This window comes from Copidosoma floridanum, unplaced genomic scaffold (genome assembly GCF_036245765.1).
Source record: "Copidosoma floridanum isolate Cflo_tuat_1 unplaced genomic scaffold, Cflo_Japanese_pri ptg000020l, whole genome shotgun sequence".
NCBI classification, from domain to species: domain Eukaryota; kingdom Metazoa; phylum Arthropoda; class Insecta; order Hymenoptera; family Encyrtidae; genus Copidosoma; species Copidosoma floridanum.
Genome location: NW_028321897.1, coordinates 7,203,470 through 7,226,179, shown reverse-complemented (window position 1 = coordinate 7,226,179; position 22,710 = coordinate 7,203,470). Strand labels below are relative to the sequence as shown.

General features: G+C 42.6%; 1 protein-coding gene across 1 annotated transcript in view; it reads left to right on the top strand.

Moving 5' to 3' along the window:
• Positions 1–22,710, top strand: part of GluRIB (Glutamate receptor IB) — a 251,623-nt gene that overhangs the window by 49,797 nt on the left and 179,116 nt on the right. The gene's annotated exons all lie outside the window — the stretch shown is intronic.

Below are 22,710 nucleotides of genomic sequence, written 5' to 3'. Positions count from 1 at the left end.
CCTTTTTTTCGCCCATTGCCTTTCAGACCTCACGCGCCCTTTGCTAATGCGTGTTCCGCAACTGTGATTTTGGCCACGTGTAATGACGCCCGGACTTTCTATTAATTCGTGTGGATGTGCGTGTGTTCTGGTGCAGCTGATGGTTGATGCAGAAAAGTCGTGCGTTAGTTTTCACGGGGGTGGGGTGAAAAGTACGCCACAAGCACTACGCTCTAATGCACCCGAGTATTGTATACATACAGTGGGTTCGGAGTGGAGGCTTTTGGTGGCAGGGTTTTATTCGGATTGATATGGCTGCGGTTGTTTGGCCCGTGATACGGTCTTTTGTACGACCGATGAATGAATTTTCATGTAATTTGGTGCCATGGGGTTTTGTAGCTTTTTTTTTTTTTTTTTTTTTTTTCTACTCGAGTAACGGTAATTGTTTGAGAATTTGTAAAATATTCTCTGGAGGCAAGTATAGGGTACAGCTACAATTTCTTAAAGAGCCACTTTCTGAACTTCTATAGTTATTCAGCAAAAGTCGCTCTGTACAGTTATACTTACCATCAATTTTCCTTACGTGTATCTCGTGAATACAGGTATTATTATTGAAAAATCGTACATCCTTGTAAGATCGCAATTCAATCGTAGTAAAAAAAAAAAAAAAATAAATAATGAAAAAAATAAAAATCGTTAAAGACCGGTGACAAATCAGAGGAATTAGGTGTGTGCTCAACCTATAGTAGTCCTCCCGGTTTTTTCGAGTACCGAGTAATTTTCGGAAAGCCCATTGCAAAAGAACCCAAACGGACGAGCCAAAAGAGAGCCGGAAAATACATACCGTATTGGACGACTGTATCCACACTCTGGTGTGAATTTCGCGTTATCCACACACGAACACACGTCCAACCCTATACTGCACGTACCTACTACTCACTTGAAATTGAAACTGCGTATCGCAAGAGAGGGAGAAAGAGAGATAGTCCATTTTATATTCCACTGGCAGCCGTGCAACGCTCTCGTGCAATACTTCGTCGCGGTTATATTTCCGGGAGTATTTGCACACCAGCAGCGAGTAGTGCGAGAAGGGGGTATTTGTACACTGGCGCCGCTGGCCGATTCCCATTGTTTGAGCGGAGCACATGGCCGCGCTTCCTTCCTTCCTTCCAATTTCCGCGCATCCTCTTCTCCCCTGTGCACCCTACGCCCCCCCCTCCCCTTTTCGTCCGGATAAACAATACAATATGCGCCCAAGCTCGCACTCGTAGAAACAAAACAACAGACTTATTCCCACTAAAGAAGGGAGCCGTGTTTCGGATCCGATTGATGTGATTTTAATGGCCCGTTCGCGCTCTGGAAATATGCCGAGAGAGAGAGAGAGAAATGCTGGCATCGACAAATAAAATAGAAGGAAATACACAACAGCCGATGGATAGAGAAAAGCGCGGATAATTGCACAAAGGGGGATATACAACGAGGGCCGACGTTATTTTCCCTTTTCTCTTTTTTATTTATTTATTTACTTGTTTTTTCCTCACGCGTTTCGTGGATCGATCGATTTATTTGCGTATATATTATGTAACATGCATAAGGACGACACGAGCCCACCAGAGTGCGCGTGCCGAGCAAAATCACAAAGTGCACCAGAATCCGTGGGGAGCGTTGGGCTATTAGCATTCCGCTGCATAATCCCGCAGCGTTTGATTGTGGGGCTTCAATTTGCTCGGGCTAATGAAGCGGAGGGTGGCGCAAAGAGACGCCCTTTTCGTGATTACTCCCACATGCGTGGCACGTGCGGTTTGTTTTTCTAAAGGTATAGATGCGCGCACGTGAATATACGTACAGCGATATTTACCGTTCGATGGTAATCGATGGCTGGAAGGGGAAAAAAAAAGAAAAAATAAAGTAAAATCACTCGCTTCCGGCTGACTGAGCTTGAACATCCCCATTTTGTACTGTACATACGTATCTCGTATACACGCGGCAGCTCTTACCAAAGCACACGGGTGAAGGAACGACGAATAAGCGCTTCTTCGACCGATAGCAGCTCGGTGCTAAGTGCCATAGTCCTCGTGTACACACGATGCATCATTTTCTCAGCCACTTTGCTCTCTCGCGTGCACATGCGAATACACAGACCGGCTGCTAGTGGTGGTGTTTACATTTGCTTTTCAATCTCGTCAAGGTACTTGGGCTCCGGGTGAAAACATCGAGTGTAAGGAGCAAGCGGAGGCGAGGCTCTGAATTTCATTACCAAGGTTTATGCCATTGTCATCCCTGCCTCGTATTGATTTACGCCTTTTGCCAGACCGACGTTAAGTACAGAGTAACAAATGATCGTCAAGGCATGTGGTTTGTTTCACGATGGTGCGAAAAATTAGGTCTTAAGACTCGATTTGGCGTACGTACTTGTGCACCGCTGGTAAGCGCAGTTACTTGCGATGAGTTTGAGGCCAAGGCAAAAGATTTGGTCTCCCACAACAGAGCCTAAATAACGAGCAAAACATGCACCAGTATCCTTAAGTGCGCGCAAGGGTGAAGCTTACACGTGTATTCCCCTCCCCCATCAAGAGCCAAAGACGCATGACGCGGGAGGTTTGTTTGCTCGTCAGCCATCAGGTAGCTATCGGCTCGTCTGATGCGCACACCCGAGCATGAAATTCGCGCTTGACGTGTACACCCCCCACCCCCAAATTCCCATGCACGCAGTGCAAACGCAGGTAAGACGTACGTTCGGTGGATATCTTTTGCTTGCAATTATATTTGCATCGCACGTGAAACTACGACAACTGCAGCTGCTGGTGTGCTGGCGTTAATTTACTCAACAAAGAGGGAAAATTCGGGCCAACGGAGCCACATACGCTTGCTGCGTCTCCGAGATTCGTTAGCGCGTCGAGCATCTCCACGTACATATGTGTGTGTGGGGGTTGGTGGGTAACTGTAAGCACTTAGGGGGAGCTTTAAACCGGCAAGACTGTGGTATTTTTGCCCGAGCTGTTTACTCGGCGTCCCGAGGAAACGCGATGGGTATTAACGGGGCGTGTTATTCTTGGCTGCTTTCAGGAGTTGATTTTTTTTTTTTTTTTTTTTTTTCATCAAGTATACAATGACGTATCGAATGTTTATGCTTTTTCGATATCAAAAATGTAAACACGGTGACAGGCTTTATTTGGTCCCGTGAGATATTCAACGTGTTATATTCCCGTACGATGTTACGCGGGGGAAAAATGTTTACGTTTGTCAACGAAATGCGTGCAGTACGTAAAAGGTGTATGAATTTTGAAATGTGTTTTTTCCCCGAGATTTTAATTATCGGCGAATAAATATTTGCGGGAAACTTGTTGCGTCGCGTGAGCCGATTGACTGGTGTTTGTCGTTTGCTGCCTGATGGGCAATATCGACAGGCGGTAGCGCAAGCAGTTACTCCAATGCACGAAAGTGCACTCATGCCGAATGTATTGAAAAACCCGGGGAAAGCATGGATTTTTCATGAATCCGCTGATGGAAATTAAAAACAAACAGAATCGCGTGGTTGTGGAAAAAAAAATTAAATATATTTCCAATGCGCCATCAAACTTTAGAAAAAGCAAAAATACGTTTCAGCCGAATGAAAAAGTTCGCGGGAGTGATCAATCAAATTTCCGTGCGACAGGGAGTAAACACAATGAGCACCGAAGTCTTCAACTTTTCGAGGCTTTTCCAACTCTAGGTTTCAAAGGGAGAGTGCCAAGAGAGTGAAAAAACAAAATCGGAGAGCTGCAACTTAAGCTCGTTGTGTTTTGTTATTTTTTATTTTTTTTTTTTTTTTCTAGCTGAATATCTACGTGCGCTTCTCCGCCAGAACGGAAAATTGGCCTATTCGTTTTCCGCTCGGATTAACCAGCGGCCCCGTGTAACTCGAGAAACGTCCTACCAACTCTACTCCATTTGTATTTAATCCACCGCTTTGCGCGTGCTCTTTCTTTTTCGCCCACCGAGTTTTTCATTGAATATTTCCCACCCCCCCTCCCCCAGACCAGGAGGGTTAATTCTATTTTCTAATGGTGATGCATCGCTCTGATACCATATTTCCTCGTATCAGAATTTTCCAAGTTTACCAATTCTTCTCCTCCAACGTGATGGTAAATGTTTACACACAGTCAGACAGGAAATAATCTGGTTATGAAACGTTGCTGTCGGCACGCTGGTGCCAATAGCGATTCAACATCGTTATACGTGTACTGTACACGTGTACACGGCAAATGCTGTTTCCTTGGGTCTTGTTGCACGCGTTTCGGCAAAAAAAGCCAGAAAAGCGTTTGCTCAGATTGTCAAGACCGGATCATACACGCCAGACCGACGCGAGTGGATTTCAACCATTTTCACGAGCTCTCATTTTATTCCTTCCTTTTTATCGGCCAGTAGGCCTGGTCTTTTCTTATTTTCGATATTCCCAATTTATCCGATCCCGATAAAAAAAAGTAGGGTAAAACAAAAGGAGGCCAAAAAAGCCCACGCACACACGTACACAGTGAACAAAAAAAACAAAAAAAACCAAAGCGTTACTCACAAGCGATCGCAGTTGGATTAAATTCCGATTAAACATACCCACACGCCGGGGAGTCCGATCCCTCTCCCGATACCGATTTACAAAATACACCCCTCCGTGTTTTTTTACGGCCCTTCTCCGTCCCTCTCGCACGCGTGGACCAACTCCCGGCGTAGGTACGGGTGTTTAAGAGCCACATCGGCTCCTTTTGAGCTCCATTGGTTCGGACACGTCGGAGGCGATCCCGACGGGCCATTATCGGCTGATATATATTACCCACAGTATAATCGGCCCAGGCACGTGGTCAACCCTTCTTATCTTCCCTCTAGCCGATCCTGTGGACATTTTTTTTCTCTCTACCATCGGGGGGGGGGGGGAATTGTGATCTGTCCTACGGTATATGACGATAACGATAGGTGTTGGGGGAGAATCAGAGACCTTTTTTTTTCTTTTTACTGCCTTTATCCACTTGGATCGTCGTTTTTTTTTTTCCCTTTCAAGTGAGACGACGAGCCCTAAAAGATTCATTTTCGAAGACGAGAAGAGCAAGAAAATCGGCAAATCAAACCGCGAGTATCGATACCAGCTAGGGGAGCAGCAAGTGCCGTCAGTGGGTCCAGCTGAGGATTTCATTAGACTCGAGTGCTCTGGGGCATTTTCCTCGTACAACCTCCCCCACATCTCGTCATTTGGTGAGAGAAAAAAGAGTTTCGATGAGAGCAAGGAGGAAGAAAAAGGGAGTGGCTCGAACAAAAGCTCCTTTCTTTACCCTAGCCGTGCAAGCTCCCTTGGTTGCTCTATCTGATGCCGGAAGGATTTTCACCACTGCCTGCAAGAGCAAAAGGAATGGAGGCAGAGAGAGAGGCGTGGGGGAAGTTAGTTCCGTCCGATCGGAGGCCAGTGATTCTTCCAGGGGCATGTGCTCCCTCGACCGCTACACACGAGCGAGAGAAGCTCCATGCTCGAATTCTTAGCCAATCGCTCGAACGAAAAAACCGGACAGCGAGGAAAAGGACGGGGCTGCACGCAACGAGGAAAATACAGCACGAAAAGCCCACCTATACTCTTGACGGCTACTTCTGCACAGGACCAAGTTGGGTCGAGAGAAATCGCCACGTATTTAGTGTCGCTGTTCTATACGTTTTTCTCGCAATAATTTTTTCAATTACCCTCGGTGCTTGTAGGCATGGACCAAGTGACGAAGAGAAAGCACACCGGGGATTTAATCCCCGAACCGGGGCGCCAACGCTTCCCGGGGGCTCATCCCTGGAACCTGTCAAAAACAAGAACTAATCACCGAATAAGAGGATCCAGAACGCCAGCCGAAGGGTCGCGGGGTCAGGGAGGGGGGGGGGGTTGGGAGACACCGAGTCGTGGCTGCTGACCGCATCCGTTAGCCCAGCGCCGATTATGCGCGTCGTCGTGTAACACGGCCGGTAGCCCCGGGCGCTCTCGCCCCTGCCACCCTTAATTGAACGGTAGCGACGACGGCGACGACAACGAACGGCCGAGCGAATGATATTAATGCGGACAGCAGATCGAGGGGAAAATGGGGGTTGGGGGGGGGGTTGGCCAGGCCTCAAATCACCACGACGCCTTTGTCGGATGGTGTGTGCAGAAAGGAAGGGGTGGGAGTCTTGTTTTGGAACTCTGTAAGTTTGATAATTAACGCAAGGCAGGGGGATTATTCATCAGTCGCTCGCTTGTTCACCGCACTACCTGCCGCGACGCCGATTTATCGACGAGGAAGTGAAATATTAGTTTTATTGATCGGAAACCCTTCCTCTCTGTCTCTCTCTCTCTCTCTCTCTCTGTTTCTCTCTCTCTCTCTTGCTCGACATAATGGTAGATTCAATTTACAGGACAATGTGGGTACGAAGTCGTGGGGTGAGCAATTTTCAAGCTTTAGATAAAAAAGTTTCAGTTCACCCACCCCAGCTTCTTACCTGTAACCTGTATCCATGCTTACGACCGCCTTCTCGCGAGACTTTTGCATAGACTTGTAAACAAAATTTTATGGCTCACCCTATTTGTTGGGAGACCGTGGAACTGTGCCAATGTACCAATACAAAGTGTCCTATTTCTTCAAGATCACTCCTACCTTTTGTTTTATCGTTCATTCTGCAAGTTGAATTTATTTTTCCAGTTTGAGAAAAAGAATTTCATCAAATACGAGCAAACGCCTCGGCAGAGTACCATCGAATTTAAGAGAAAGAACTCTTCGAGAGACTTGGCACCCCCACCCGCACGGAGGGTCCTTGCGTTATCAGAGTCATCCCTGCCAAAAAGCCAGCCCAAACAATTTTCCCCGACATTTAGGGCTAATCTGCGTGAAAAGCTCGTACGAATGAGTCTTTAAGCGCACGCAGGCGGAGAACAAGCTCGAAAGCTCCTCGTCGATTATCATCGCTTGGGCTGATCTCTCGTGTCGATGCAGCTTATCCCCGTCACGTTTCCTCTTAATTGCATAACTGCCAGCTAGTTTTGCGAGGCAGAGCTGCTTCTCTGCATTCGCGCGATGCACTTCTTCAAACGGCAGTTCGCAGCGCTCAGACGATTTGGGATTGTACGTGAGCACCCGCTTGGCTAGCTTATCTCAGGCAGGAGGAGGGGCGGTAGAGTTTTGCCTGGTTCTTTTCAAAATTTTTGCCACGTTACGACGAAAACCTCCCAATTGTACACCATACAGTCGCAGAGCGTTTTTGGTACTAATGAAAAATTTGCAAGTTGAATCGGCCGGGAATATCTTCATCTCGACTATAATCGACAGGGTTTTCCCAAAGAGCACTGCTCTCCTCAACCCGAGAGTTTCCTCCCCTCTCTCTCTTCGGCTTTCACGTGCACCTCGAGTGCTCTGCATAAAACTTCCATTCAGATGCGAGCGCTTCCCATTTTAAAATTCATGCTCCAAATGGCGCACATTAGCCTCCTCTACAGTGTGTATGAGAGGGTAAAATAAATAAGAAAAAAAAAATTTACACAAAATACACGCTGATATTTGGTTTTTTTTTTTTTTTCCAAAACGGACAGACTCAAAAAAAGCAGTATAATGGTTGCTAAAGTAGTGGCAGTAGCACTACACAATGCAGCTTGTTGGGCGACTTACACAGCACGAGATTACCCCGGGGAGGATTGCCGCTATTTTTTTCCACCCCACCAGGGATAGCCCCTGTGCGCACACATATAGGTGACGTACGGACAGGTGACGTATAGGTGACGTACGCACAGGAGGGACGAAGAAAACAAGATTGAGGTGCGTCGGTGCGCGCAGTCATCGGCATCGACAATAGGGTAGGGCTCTGGGCCGTGTAACGATCGCAATTATCGGAGCCAAGCGCGCGCCGCTTTTAGCAATTAGGTCCTGCGGTCTCCTCCTCCTCCTCCACCTCCTCCCTGCCAACGCACGTGGAGCACTTGTACGTGTATTGTGCTGGTGGGCCTGCCGTGCTCCGCTGCTCGGCGAAATGGGAGAGACCACGCTGGGATGGAGTGTATCGCGCACCGAGTGGATAATTGTCATCATCCACGCAGGCACTCTCTTGGCATCTGCGATTTTTCAGACTAGCTGTACTGCTGTTGCTGCGTGTTTGTTGTTCAATAGGCGCCAAAGATGTTGTTAACTGCTGCCAATTTTGCCGTTGGGCTGAGAGTTGAAAGTTAATTGAATACTCCCCTTTTTTTCCAGCTCGTTCAAAATAATCAGTGTTGTTCAAAAATCACGTACCAAGACCAGTCACACCACGTATCATTAATGCATAGATAAACGTATATTAAAAATCCGCAACGTGTACTGCATGGAAAGACGTTCGGTGTGTAACAGATATGACAAATATTACGGTATGATCAACGGGACAAAGTGTGGCCTTGGCACTGACGTGCGAAGCGCTTGGAAATACATGAAAACCTGCTCGAAAACAAGAGAAACATGGATAGACACGCACCACGGGGAAGGTTACACGATTGATTTTGAAGCAGCAGCAGCGTCCGTGGTGGTGGTGGTGGTGGCCAACCGCCGTCAGTTTGCAGTAACAGGGGGGAGGGTAGCCTCTCGTTACCTGTCCACCCATTCTCATGGCTGTTACGCCTCTGTATCATCACGTTGGTCTAATGCTTTTGGATGCCGATGACGAGCGCCTGTTTTACGCTCGTACGCGCACATTGAATCGTTTGCACAATACCTCTGGCGAAGCTTATACACGTGGAAGCCTTTGCTCTCGCATATTAACCACGCCTGAAGGGAAAATCGTTACTCACGCACAGTTGCTCGCTTTTTTCGGTATTTATCTTTGGATTTTTTTTTTTTTTTTAGGAATTCGTCTGACCGTATGTTGACTCATACTACTTACTATGGAGGATCGGCGCATAGAAACTTCTTTTTTCTTGGGATGGTTCGAGCTTCGATCAATTATTCTGCCAACTTACTCAACACCCTCAAGGGCTTCGTCCAATCGTACATTGACTTATACTACTTGTTACCAAAAGAGGGTGATCTCATTGAAATCTTTTTTCGTGAGATTTATGGATCTCCGGAGAAATTTCTCTGTACGTACTGAATGGAACTGTGCCTTCAGGTGTATAATTTGTGCTGGAAGTGAGCACGCAAAGTATCCTCCGTACTAGAAATCTACTATCAAACATCTTACATTAATTTCTACCTCGGCTTCTCTCTGTGTTTCTCTGCTGTTCCATTGCACACGCTTCCCCGTGTAAATTATGGTCCTAAACGATACAATTTTGGGGTTGTGCAACAACAGCAACGAAACCTCGGGTGTAAACTGATTCTCATCTGGTCGGATGGTCTATGAATCTCACATCCGAAACTTGCGCTGCAGTTGTGGGTCCTCTTGCAAGCTCGCCTGAACAATGGAGGCTGTCCAAAGTTAGACTTTCCTCGGTTTGTCCGTGAAAATTTTGGGCTACGATTGACATTGTTTTCAAACAAAAACATAGAGGTACTACTTTTGACTTTTAATACGGAGTAGAAAATTAAACGGAACCGATTGAGAAACACCCACCGTGAAACGAATAAGAAAGAGAGAAAGGAAATAAAGAGCGAGTTGGAAACGCACGCGAGAAGAGATAGAAAAGTAGCAGAGATAAACGACGCACGCGTGCTCGCCGAATTCAATTCCTTTCGGATTTCTTTGGGCCGCTTCATTTTCTTTTTTCGTCCCCACGCTCTGCATTTTCAATTATCGTTAAACCGAACTTACGACCAGTTCGCGAATAAGCACGCAGAGAGACTCCCGGGGTGGTGCTTTAATTCCCGCGAAATTCGAGTCGTTGGTCTTGTGTACGGGTTACACAAGAGTTTCTGTTGCACGTAGACCTTCTGTGTGTCGTATCTGCTCCCTTGAGGAAGAATCGATAAAACAGTTACAAGTTACCTCGCAGGACAGGCTCGTCTAATTGGTTTCCGCTATCGGCTGGCTGCTCCCGGGAAGTTGGATGCTACTATTGTCGAACTCCTCCAGAAGCTATTTATTCTTCGAACATGTCACCTGGCCTCCTTTCTTACTTCGACGGTTTTCTCACCTCCCCACTTCGTGTTCTTTCCTTTCTCTGCCCTCTACTCTTATCGTTTTTTCTGCTCTCAGGTACGTGTTTGCACCCCTTTTTTCTTGATTTACAATAGTTCTGTACACTTTTTTCCAAAAAAAAAAAAAAATATCTCTATCATTATTTGGCACAACTACTCTTATTGACTTTTATTTTTTCATTATTATTTCAGCTGCTACAACAATTTTTCATTCATACCGTATCTTGGACAGAGGTACTGAGATAAATGTACTCAATAATAAAGTAAACGTACATATTTATTTTTATGCGTTTGTGAGCCTATTTTTTTGTACGATTTTTTTTGTTTCAACAATATTGTTGCAAGTATTTTAATTCAGTAGACAAAGCGTTCTGTAAATCATTTGAAAGAGTATTTTTCTTCATGGTTTTGACAAGAACTCAAAAGTCTCGATGAACAGTCTGAAGTTTTTTTTAACTCCTGCACTGATTATCCTGAGAATTTTAATATGATATGAATACGTCTATGATTACAGTATAAAATATCCAAATCAAAACTAAAATCATAAGTAAACATTGTGATATACTCTTAGGTTTAACAGCTGTACGTCATTAATAAACCTTGAGGTTACTTATGTAGAAAAAAATTATTGTTGGTGAAAATAATCCTTAGTGAAAAAATATTTTCTCAGTTTAAATACTGTATTGTTAAAAAATCCGTTTTTCATTTCATTTTCTCAACACATTTCTCACGATTATTAGGAAATCATCTTAGAAAAAAGTTATAGTTTAGTACTAATATAAACAATGAAAATATTACAGAATTCCATAGTTTATGATAAAAAAAATCAAGTTTCAGCATGACGTTCACAGATAAAAAGTGAGAACATTTAGAAATCCAGCAGTTTGTGGGTAGATACTAATTTCTAGTGAAATAATAAGCACTTTTTATGTCTAAATTGTACTAATTTTATTTAGTTTGAAATAATTTATTCCTTTAAAGGCTACAAATCTCCTAAAAAAACGTAATTCTGAAATAAAAAAATATCTAAAATGAAAAATGCCATTTTTTAAGATCAAGTCTGTATATCGCACTTAGATTATATTCTACTCCTCGTCAATTTAGATAGAAAAAAATTTAACAAATTGGTTCCATCTCGAAATAGTTACTATCTTTTTTAATTGGCTTTTGATCAAAATAAATCAATGGTATCTGCATATTATTATAATTGCAAGATTTTGAAAAAATTATACATCAAAAAAATCAAAACCATTTTTTGAAGATATCTACATTCATTTATTCTTTCGTGGCTACAATATATCGTGATAATAATAAAATAAAGCGTTAATTTTATAACAATTTATTGAAAATCACTCAGTTACATTTCTCGTGACAGTAAAACTTTGGGCTTACAAAAATATGCCACAAAACAAACGAATCTCCCATTTCACTAAACTCTAGGAAAAAAAAGACTCAAGGAGACATCATTGCACGTATTTTGTAACTTCTGAGATTTAAGTCATGGTACGGTCTTTCGTGACCAACCTCAATGGTAATACATTGTTGCGATATTTTAAAAATAGTTTTGATTCCAATAATAATAATAATCAACCGAAATGGTACAATCCATTCAAATATCGATCTCATTATTTGTGAAGTGCAAATATAAATCGGTACTTCAATCAGTCAAGACAGTTAAAAAGTCTCGTTACATCTGAATCCTTCTCTGTGCTTTCCAAAGTCCCAGTAATTCGTAAAATTTTTCAAGCACCAAATGCAAGGGTAGCAATGCCGTTCGAGCATATGATACTCCAGATCACTGCTTTTGTTGAAAGCGGCCGAACACTCGATGCAGCGGTGATGCCGTTTCGAGTCCATATGCTCAACAAGATCGCTGCTTTGAGAAAAAATCTCTGAACACACGGTACATCGGTGGTGATGATCGGAATTCATATGCGTCGCAAGATCATCACTGCGGGTAAAACTTGCCGAGCACTCGGTACAGGGATAGGACTTAACCAAAGAAAGTTTGCTACTGCGTGTGAAAACCATGTTGTGACCCTGAGATGTATTAATGAACGATGTGCCGTGCAAAACGTTGTCTGGCTGCAGATTTTTTAGTTTTTTTCAAAATATTCTGGGTGCTGATAACCAAGGCAAATTCTGCAATGAATAATACATCCTTTATTATTCAAAACAAACATCATTGATTTATTTTTAAGAACTTTATAGAGTAGGTGTACTTCTGACCGACGAATTTAAATTGCAAAAACAGTAAGTTCGACGAAAATGTGTACTCTTTGCGTAAGACGTAATTAATATCTGTAGACTCCAAGTGGTCTAGCACGTATTAACCTCAATTACGATGGTCTACTTCTTAAGTATATATGCAATAACACAACAGCTGGTTCAAGGATTATTAGTTTTGCGTTACTAAGAATTTACTTCTGACGTCACTCTAACTTTACAAGTACGGAAAATTCATTTTGCGTTTTGGAAACAAATTTATCTGGTTGACACTTTTTATTTTAAAAATAAGAGATACGTTATCAAACATAACGTGACCGTTAAGGGTATTCATCCAAATAACCTATAACATTTGTTTATCATTTTAATACTGCACATGTGTGATACTTGTAGAGCAGCAACTTTACTGCACGATTTACTCAATTCTTTGGGTATTCGGTAAAAAGCAGTATGTTTGACACGTGTGCCTGGGAATTTTTGACTCTTTTAATAATAACTTTACATATTTTCGAAAAGTAATTGCATTCACGTTAAATTAATTATCAAGAGCAAAGTACGAGGTTAATCTCGCTGCTTTGTCTACATTTTAGTTAATACATGCATATATTAATTTTGTGTTTTTTTTTCTTGTTGTTCGTTGACGATAATTGTACAAATAACCGCATCAATATAATAAAAGTAGCAACCAAGAAAATAGTAAGAATAATAATTATAATAATAAAAACAACTAAAGGCTTAAAGTCATTTGTGTATCAGTTACAACTGTCTTGATTTTCAAACAAAAACTCACCCTAGCTTTTCTAACTCTTTCTTCTCACTTTTTTAACCAATACATGCAGCTATAATTGCACACACTGTTTACAAAACTGTAACAAAAATTACCAAAGTATTGCAAATAAGAAAAAAAGCAAGACTCGTACTGTTGTACGACTGAAGAGCTAATGCTGTTCGTGTTTATAATCTACTGCAAGTCGGATACAGTTAATGCTTTTGTAATGGATATACGCTGGATAGTGTGAATATGGCTTAGAAATGCTAGCCTAATAATAGCCGATAATAATATGCCGAGTGACGTGAAGAAAAATTTTCTACATCGACGAATGAATTTATTGCCAAGACAAGATTGTGAAATTTTACGAGAGGCACTGTTATATATTCCTGAAGTTCAGATTACTGTAATAGGTACTATCATAAATTTGAAAAATGGTTAATGCCTTTCATGTACTGTCACAGTGAAACGTCGCGTGCGCTTTAATACTACTTTTTATCAGTCGTATGATATTTTCGAGAAAGTTAATTTGGACTGTTCGTAGAATCTATTAAATTGATGACCTGTCATTACTCACTTAGCAATATGAAGTCACTGGACTCTTGATACATCGTCACCTCAAATCTAAATATAATATTTTTTCAAATAATAAGGCTTAAATATTAACGTTGAAACTTTGTTGTGAGTAATACATCAATTATAATTCCTGAACCAAATGAGCTGCGATCACTCTTCGGTTGTAATACTTTTTTCCTTCGTAAAAAATCTAAAAGTCGTGCCCTATTTTATTAATAACAATCGAAATGTTTTTCATTGGCACAGCTAACCCCACACACCTGAATAATACATAATAATGTAATGCTCGAAGTAATAGTAACCCGAATTTCATAATGACTTATTTAATAAAAGAAAGCGAGAAAAAACCTACACCATTATTCCTGACGCGAGAGTAAAGAAAAAAAAAAAGATAGGAAGGGAAGAGGATCATATCGTACTTTTGTCTCGTTAAATTATCCAGCTCTTTTTTTTCATTTCGGCTTTCTTTCTTTTTCTTCCTTCCCTTCCATTACTTTACCTTTATTCTCATGTTTCATCATTTTCAACCTCCCGTCCTGGCCCGCTACCACTTTTTTTCTACATTACTTTTGTTTTCTGCCTTGTTATTCTCGTTTCCGTCTTTCTCGTCACTCTTGCATTCCCTTCCCTCTCCTCCTCTTTTCTATTTCTGTACGCTTGTGTACAGCTGAGACACGAGGTACCGCGCACCGTCAGCCTTTTTCTTCGACGGCCGGCACTTTGCGCTGTGCTGCCGCAACGCGTCTCGGAAATTTTTTATTCTGTTGCCTGCGAATGAAAAATGACCCCTCGCACAAATTTTACTTGGCAGTTGACAAGTATCGATCGACGTCGGAAAACAGAAAGCGTATAACAGTACAACTTTTTTTTGGAACAAAAATTTTTTTTTTTTTCTGTTGAAACTTATTTTCTAATTTCGTTTTCAAGTAAAACTGGGTGATAATAATTTCACCTATTAAAGTCTTAATTCAAACATTTTCTGCCATTGTTTCGAAAAAACTAGCTGACAGATAGTTTTTTCACACCGATCGAATGATGCCTTCACTAGCTTTTGTTTTTAGCAAATGTTGTATGATAAAAGCGTAATATATTTCTATGAGTGTCCACGAAGAACACGTGTCCGACGTCGAGAGAACAGCTACAATTTGCGCTGATGCCTTTATATAAGTTTATAAAATCGATACTTTGGCGTATACTTTTCTGCTCAGATTTAAAATTTATAAAAAAAAATATAAACGGTCACACCAGTGTCTCTTTTGTATAGGAAAAATTCTGAGTGCATGCAGTTTTTCATTTCATCAGTAGTAGTTTTTCATTTTGCAGTAACTGCACTTAAGCCTTTTTCCACGAATGGTAGCTTATTCCCATCATTGTCTTCTTCTGAAAAGTAGACAAATAAACCGATTCAAACGATAATGAAAGATTTCCAAAAATTCGAAAGAGCAAACAATGAGTAACGCGGTAAACGTCAAAGCGTGCGCCAGATGACCACAGGTCAAATTGAATCGTTCTTATGGCGAAGGATCAAAGTCACGCTCCAGCCACCCCCGACCTCTGACTCTCGAATTTCTTTGCAAGATTCGTGCGCAAAGCTGCATGTGTGGTAGCTTCGTCCGTGCCAGCAACTTTTTTGCGGCCAGCGATGCCACTCTCGTTTTTCTCCCTTTTTTTTGTTCCTTTCCTCGTGTATCCTCTTTTTATTTCCTCCACCCCAGCTTGCATCTACAGACTGTTCTTTCTCATTTCCCAGCCATTTATTTTGTATTTTCTATCGGCTTCCTCGGTTTACTCTTTCCCCCTTCCCCGGCTCCTTTGAGCTATTTCTTTTTTGCCCCGTCTCCCGGCATTCCGTGTTTCGTGTCCTCAAGCTCTGGTCTTGAATTGCTTTTTTTATTTTTCACGTCGTACTTACAGTCTTTAATACGTTAGCTTTGATCGCTTCTAAAGAAGCACATTGAAAAATTTAACGAAAAAAAACTCAAACGAATCACTATTACTAACTTTTTAATAAAAGCATGGTTAGACCAAGCTACTTTAACTATTTAACGAAATCTAGATGAATTAAATAATGATGACAAAAGTTTTAGCAACAACAACATACAGCAAGAGCCCATTCAGGTGGGTGGAGGTGGAACCGTTTCACAATTGAAGTCTGTAACTACAAAGAGTTAAAGAGAAAGGGAGGGCATCGGCAACGATTCACATTTTCTTAATCCACTCGAGCGCATGGCGACTCTTTCCGCGCCATCCATCAAAACTTTTTGCATAAGATTCAATATTTGCGTAACTTCTTTCACTCCCCAAAAACTTCCCCAGAGCCGAAAGAGAATAAGTCGACAAGAAATTAAAAAAACTACTGGCTCGCCAACTGCTCGCAAGTCAAATATTCCTTCGCCACTCCGCACTTTCTCTCTCTCTCTCTCTCTCTACCCATTACACCCCTTTTTTCCAGCGTCTATTTAAAGCATCGCCAGTCACGCTTTTCGACGGTCACGAGTGCATACGCACGTGGCCCGGCGACTCATCGGCCCCCGCTAATATTTGAACGTAATTAATCCAACCACCCCGTCACTCCATTCTCCATCCATTTCTACTGCATTATCGAGGACGCGAGCTATTAGCCCACCCCATGCACGGCTCAGCCTGATTCTCCTTTTCCACCCTTTCATCTTTGCTTTCCATTAGAGCTTTCAATCACCGCTTTTCCACTGCCACACTGGTTGGTATAACCTGAATTTCAGTAGAGCTTCGCGTGCTCGATCGTAAAAGTAAATGCCGAGGAGTGCTGGCTTGGGTCTCCACACCGAAAAATTTGGGGCCAATCGATGCAACGACTGTGCCTTTGCGGAAAAAACTGACGCCACATTTTTTAATCCTACCTGAGGCGAGAATATTCGGTTTCAAGGATGATGCCAGTAGAACAACCCCGTTTTAGTCAGACCTACACAGTAGTGTGATAATAGTCGTCCGGCACTGCAAATTTGTTTCTTTACTCGTTGGAAGTGCTTGGAGTACTCGAGTTTTTACAATTTCACTTGTGTCTGACCAAAACCGGCCAACTCTACTTGCGTCCAAAATCTCCAAAAGTGAAATACAAAAAAAAAAAAAAAAAAAAAATAAATAAATAAACAAGAAACAAAAATTGAGCGAGGCTCGGCTGGGGTCGCGAGATCGTACAACCGAGAGCTGCAACCAAAAGTCGGATTAGCACCCGCAGGGTCGGTAAGGCACGACAGGGGGGGTCGAAAAACGCGCGCAGTAGAGCAACGCGGAGCGGCGACGGGCTCTCTATCTTTTTCCCGGCCACTGACACGTCGCTGACAGGTCCGGGGACCGGTGCGCCCTGGCTCGCGCCCAGCTGGTCGAAATGACGTTGCGGAAAATATTTGAATGTGAATAACGCGCGCGAGGGTCGGGCGGCGTGAAGCGTAATTCCCGAAACGCTCCAACAATGGTTCCCCTTGCACAGGGGGGTGGGACGGGGGGTCCCGGCTATTTTATACGTTATGTAAATCAATGCAAAATAGCCAGCCGGCTTGCACAGGAGCTCCACCAGCAGCAGGTAGGAAAAGGCTGTCTGCCAGCGCGTGCACACACGTTTACGGACGTGTACGAGCGAACGCAGACACATCCGGAAAAGCAGGCTCGTTACGCTCTTTTTTCTTGTTGCAGTGTATTAACGTGTGTGTGTGGGTGAGCGCGTGCACGTATGGACCCCTTGTGTTTACATAATGACTACGAGCTGGTTTCTTTTGCTAATGCATACTCGCGCGATGTCGGCTCCTCTTTTTCTCTTACGGAGTGTGTTGCTCGTCTCTTTTTGACACAAACTCGCTACTTCATAATATGGGTTATGCTTCTTTCTTCCCCGTGCTGCCGGCGCTCGGGATACACGTTAATTTTAACGCGAATTTGATACTTTTAATTTAAATTTGAACTTTTCGTTATTCTTGGGGGGCCAGCGACGCTCGAGCTGCTTTCCTTTGTTTGGCTTTTTTCGTCAGCCCGTATGAATAGAGCGCGTGGCAAGTGGACAGAGGAAATTTGACTTGCTAAAACCCGAGTTGAAAAGAACACGCTGCTTGCTGCGACCGCAGCCGTGCCGTGCTCTTATTTTTCAGTTTTTTGTGTAATGTTATTCACGGCCGGATGGATGTGTGGGCATTTATTATGCTGATCTTGTCTATGCCGGTTGACTTGATTTGGATTACCACTCGTGTTTTACCTTCACTTTATTTAAAACATTTACGGAACACTTTATTTCATAAAATTGGACTACCAATAAAATACAGAAGTAATGATACGAAAAAAAAAAAAAAAATCACGTTAATCAGTAAACACCCAAAGGATAACGTAAAACAGGGGGACAGAGACATGGATAATTTTTGAAACGCTTTGCGTTAAATAGATTTTTTACAAGCCCTAACAATGTGTTGTATTTTAAAAGAGAAAAAAATATGCATGAATTAAAGGTGTCAAAGTTAGTTGGAAATAATAATTAGTTATTTGTAAAAACACTGTAAAAAAATTGTACCGTCCAATTTTATGCGTATGTAGTATTAAGAAAAACTTGTCAGATAAAATATTTGAGTACATGTTTGGAGAAAAATACTATCCCAAAGCGTTTCCAAAACCATTTTAATACTTGTGCCGTAAGCTGAAACCATCAAAACTCTGAACAAAATTTCGAAGCGACGCAACGCACCTGTAAGTGCAGAAAACTTATAAAAGAAAATCGCCCGTAAAGAGGAAAAAATGGGTTCTCAGTTCATGAACGTGCCCCGTGCATGCACGTAAATAATAATCATCACCTCCGCGCCACTAATACATTTTTCCCCCCGTCTCTCGCGGGTGTGCCGCACCGCGAGAATACACGTACACGAAGCACGAGGCGCCAGCTCGAGGGCGTGGCTGAAAATTGGCAGAGGCAAAATTGGCGTGGCGTGAGAGAACTTTTTTTTTTTTTCATCCGTCGACAACGTGCACATACGGGAATGTTAATGGCTGTTTGCGCATAAGCATGGCATAGGCCATTTTCTGATACCTTCTTGGCTCGGTGTTTTTTTTCCCGGCAAACGAGACGGGGACCCAAGGCTGCGCGATACGGCAATCAAAAAACTTCGCCCCACTTGCCGTCGCCTTTGGGGCTACGGTTTTGAGTGCACTCACTCCTTTTTCTACTCTCGCGGGTGAGCAGTTTTCTTCCACCCTGTATGGCAAATCTGATGTTAATTGCATTGCAGGGGGAGCCGGCATTTTTTTTTAATGTGTAAGAGGAAAAATCGTACGCGGGGAAATGTGCGATGCCCTCGTTTTCGGGATACTCGCGTTACTTCCGGGGCCATGGGCTTGGTTCGAGAAAATATGGCTTTCCGCCTGGAAAAAAGCAATTTCTTTTTTTCACGTATTCGTTTGAAACTGTTGCGATGTCGAGTATTTTTTTCGTGGATTCCGGTAAACGGTTTTCAGAAGGATGATACAAAAGTTTAATTTTCGTGCAACAATTTTCAATTTCAGGGTGAATCTCTAACAAAGGTGCCATTAGCAACGCCCGATAATTGATTGATATTTTTAATTAAAGTTACTTCATTTACTTTCATTTATTGAAAACGCTATGAATATTAATGTACCACACACACATATTCACTAGTTTTTATAATTTCTCATTACCTCAAAGTTTTCGGCACAAAATCCAATCCCAAAGACCATATTCATTATTCCGACATTTTCGTGCACAAGAGTCTTATACGAAAACACAAAATTTTTCGTGAACTTCAAAACCAGCAGAACCCCAAAAAAAGCCTCATCATATAATAACAGCGGTGAATTCCATTTCATCACGGGTGGTATATTTTACAAGCTCGTTACACCTGACAAAGCTCTCGGGCTCGACACCGAGAGATGCTTCGTCAAAATTAAAAAACTGCAAATTTAATGGCCAGACCGGCGCTGCTCGCTGAACTCGCGTCGGTGAATGATTAACACGAAATCGATAACCTTGCCCCGATACACACATGCCTCGCAGTCGTGCAGGTCGGGAGAGTAATATTTTAACTCTGGTATCACGGCTAGTGCCATCCCCGCGTGAACTCGTCAAAAGCTCTTTTCTCCCGCAGATATGGATGTGTATGTATCGATCGCGTACCGCATCATCATCATGCCTAAGCGTAATAATGATAATGATGATTTTCCCTGCAAATGGAACGGTGAGTTTTTTAAGTCATTTTTTCATTCGAGCTCTCTTGTTTTCGAGGTAGTGCATCTTCAGAGCAGGGTGAAATGTAGCGTGGGACTACGTATAGGGAAATATGGTACAAGGCATCATCTCTTTTTTTTTTTTTTCATGCTGTGCTGGACTTTGATAACAATATTTTAGTGATACGATTCTGTCAATTAATAAGCATTCGTTGAAATTATTATAACTAAATGTACTATGGAGGCAATAAAATGGAATAATCGATTTTTTTTTGTTCACAGGTAAGTTACAAACGATCAACTTTCTCTCACATCCTTTTGGTGCACAGTAAGTTAAACAATAAAGGTTCTTTTTATGAGTCAATCCATTGATTGTATCAAAAATCATACATAAAAAAGTGTCCTTCCGTCCCAAAGCCAACCGTAAGATCAAGCCCAAAAGACATAACCTCGGGGTACAGGTAAACACAAAGGATCTCTGGCGAAGGTTGGGAAGCTGGCGTGTCAAAAATCGGATGTACAACAGAGAAAGTATTTTTCGTCCTTCTGATCTCCCCTGCAAACAGTCCAGTGTCACCGGAACACTCGACATCCCACCCGTTGCGCGAAAACACGAGCCCCGAAATACCACGTCGACTTCCACGCAGCGAGTTTAATATTCTCTCACTATGCCGAATTAGCCATGTCTTTTTGCTCCTCGTGCACGCACTGTGCCGAGTCTTTGTTGTCTCCCGCGCAAGAAGGGACATTTTCGTTGAATTAACCGCACAAGCCAAGCTCGCCCGCCAAACTCATCGTGACAGCTCAGTTTTGCCCTCTTTCTCTCTGTTCCCCACCATTCGCTTTTGTAGTCGATGCTACCGGGGATTTTTTAATGTAAAGGCGGACATTTTTTCCTCACCCGGGGAATCATGTTACTTCGAGGGCTGTCTGGTTTCAGTCGGGCCAAGTTGATATCACCCTATTCGAAGTTTAGTTGGGAATTTTGCGAATTTCGGAACTCATTACCTGCACGGCGCAGCCGAGCTTTTCGTACTCGCGCATACGGCAGCGCGGAACTTGTCCATGTAAACTCTGTAATTACAAACTCTCTTGCGAAGCTTATTATTAAAATCATTATTGGATGGAAAAGTCCTTCGAAAGGAGACGCGAGAGCAAGAAAACAAAACCGCGACCAATGACTCCTCAAATTGAATAAGGCAGTCAAACCTCATGAAACTTTAATTTTAATTTAGCTCCGGTGGCGCTCAACCGTTTGGCACACACGCACGCGCGAGCCAAGAACTTTTTAATAAAACACGGGCAGCGCCTGCAGGAGACCTCGGGCAGCGTCTCAGAGAGCTCCAGTCCGCGGCGAGGCGATAAAGAACGAGGACTCATATTAAAACTGGGAGAGTAAGGGCACATAAGTCGGGCCGGCTGGCTGTGGGAGGACAATTAAAGGGGTTTCCCGAAGGTCGCGCACACGTACGAGCCACTCATAAACTTCTCCTCGGGACTTCTCTGCGCTTTCTCTCTTTCTCCGGTGCATCCGAGTGTGAGGGGAATTGTTTATCTCGGTATTTTACGTGAAAATTGACAACTGCATGATCTCGTGGAGGTAGAAATTGAATCGAGCACGCGAGACAAACGTAAAAATGATACTCATTCGGTTGAAAAAGTTGACTTTTCAGAGACAGATGGAGCCTGCAGTTATTCGGGATTTTTCAATCGATGCACTCGCAAGTACTGATCGTAATTACTACAGTCAAAGTTCTGGATGGATGCATTTGCTTTCTTACATTTTCATTATTTTAATGCACGCTTTTAACGGGACGATGGAAAAAATAAAATAAAATCAGGTCAGCAGGTTACGCATAAATGTATCTAATTACTCGAAGGAAATTATGCGAGCTAACGAGACGAGGTTGGTTTTATTGATTATTATAAGTGGTCCCCTGCATGTCATTTTTAATAGAATTAAAATAGGAAAAGTACAATTTTTATTCAATTCATTAGAACAACGTCAACGACGACGCGGAGGATTCGTCATTGAAATAAACCATAAATCACGAGGACCGTGAAAAATACGTCGAGGTAGTAAAAACTCGCGCATCGGTATCTTTATTTTTGTGCCATTTTTCACTTCACCCAGCAGCAACGGCACTGTTTACATGTACGCACTAGCCGTGTACGCGCGGAATTATCCTTTTTTTCGTTTCCTCCCACCCTCCCACCTGTTTTTCGATCTTTGAGGTAGCAACGTAGACGATTGGAATATACATTGTACAGTTAACTTATTTTATTTTTCCGATGAATGTTGCTGCCTCTGCGAGACCTTGGGCTGCATTTTTTCTTCTCCTTGTGTAATACGCGACCTTCGATCGCCTCCACGCACTGTGTATATTTTTATAGCATCCAACCCTTTTATCGGAGGTAGTGCGAGTGTGAAGGGTATGGGAGATCGTATAAATACACATGAAACTTGACACGAGGGACTGTGCCAGACGGGTGAAGGATATTTTTTTCCTTTTTTTTTTTTTTTTATTTATCGTCCTCGGCATTATTTTTGTTCACTGGCACGAAGCGAATCCGTCACTCGTAGCTGTACGGAGTGATACAAGGGGAGATTCAGTTCACTAGCTTGAGCTCTCATTTTTTTTCTTTTACTTTTTTTTTTTACAAAGTGAAAATGTGTGCTCTGGCGTGTGATGAAGAATGACCCCGAGAATAGCTTTTTATTCGAGTGGAGCTATGTCACTTTTTCCAGGGAAGAAGGGAGATCTTTTTTCGTTTCGCGGACTGGCGTAAGCTGAATTTATGGAAATCATGTGTAAAGAGTCCTTTTGTGACACCTACGCGTTGTGAATTTAAAAGACGAGCTTGATCTGGTGGAGCTAAAATTTTTGTTTTAAG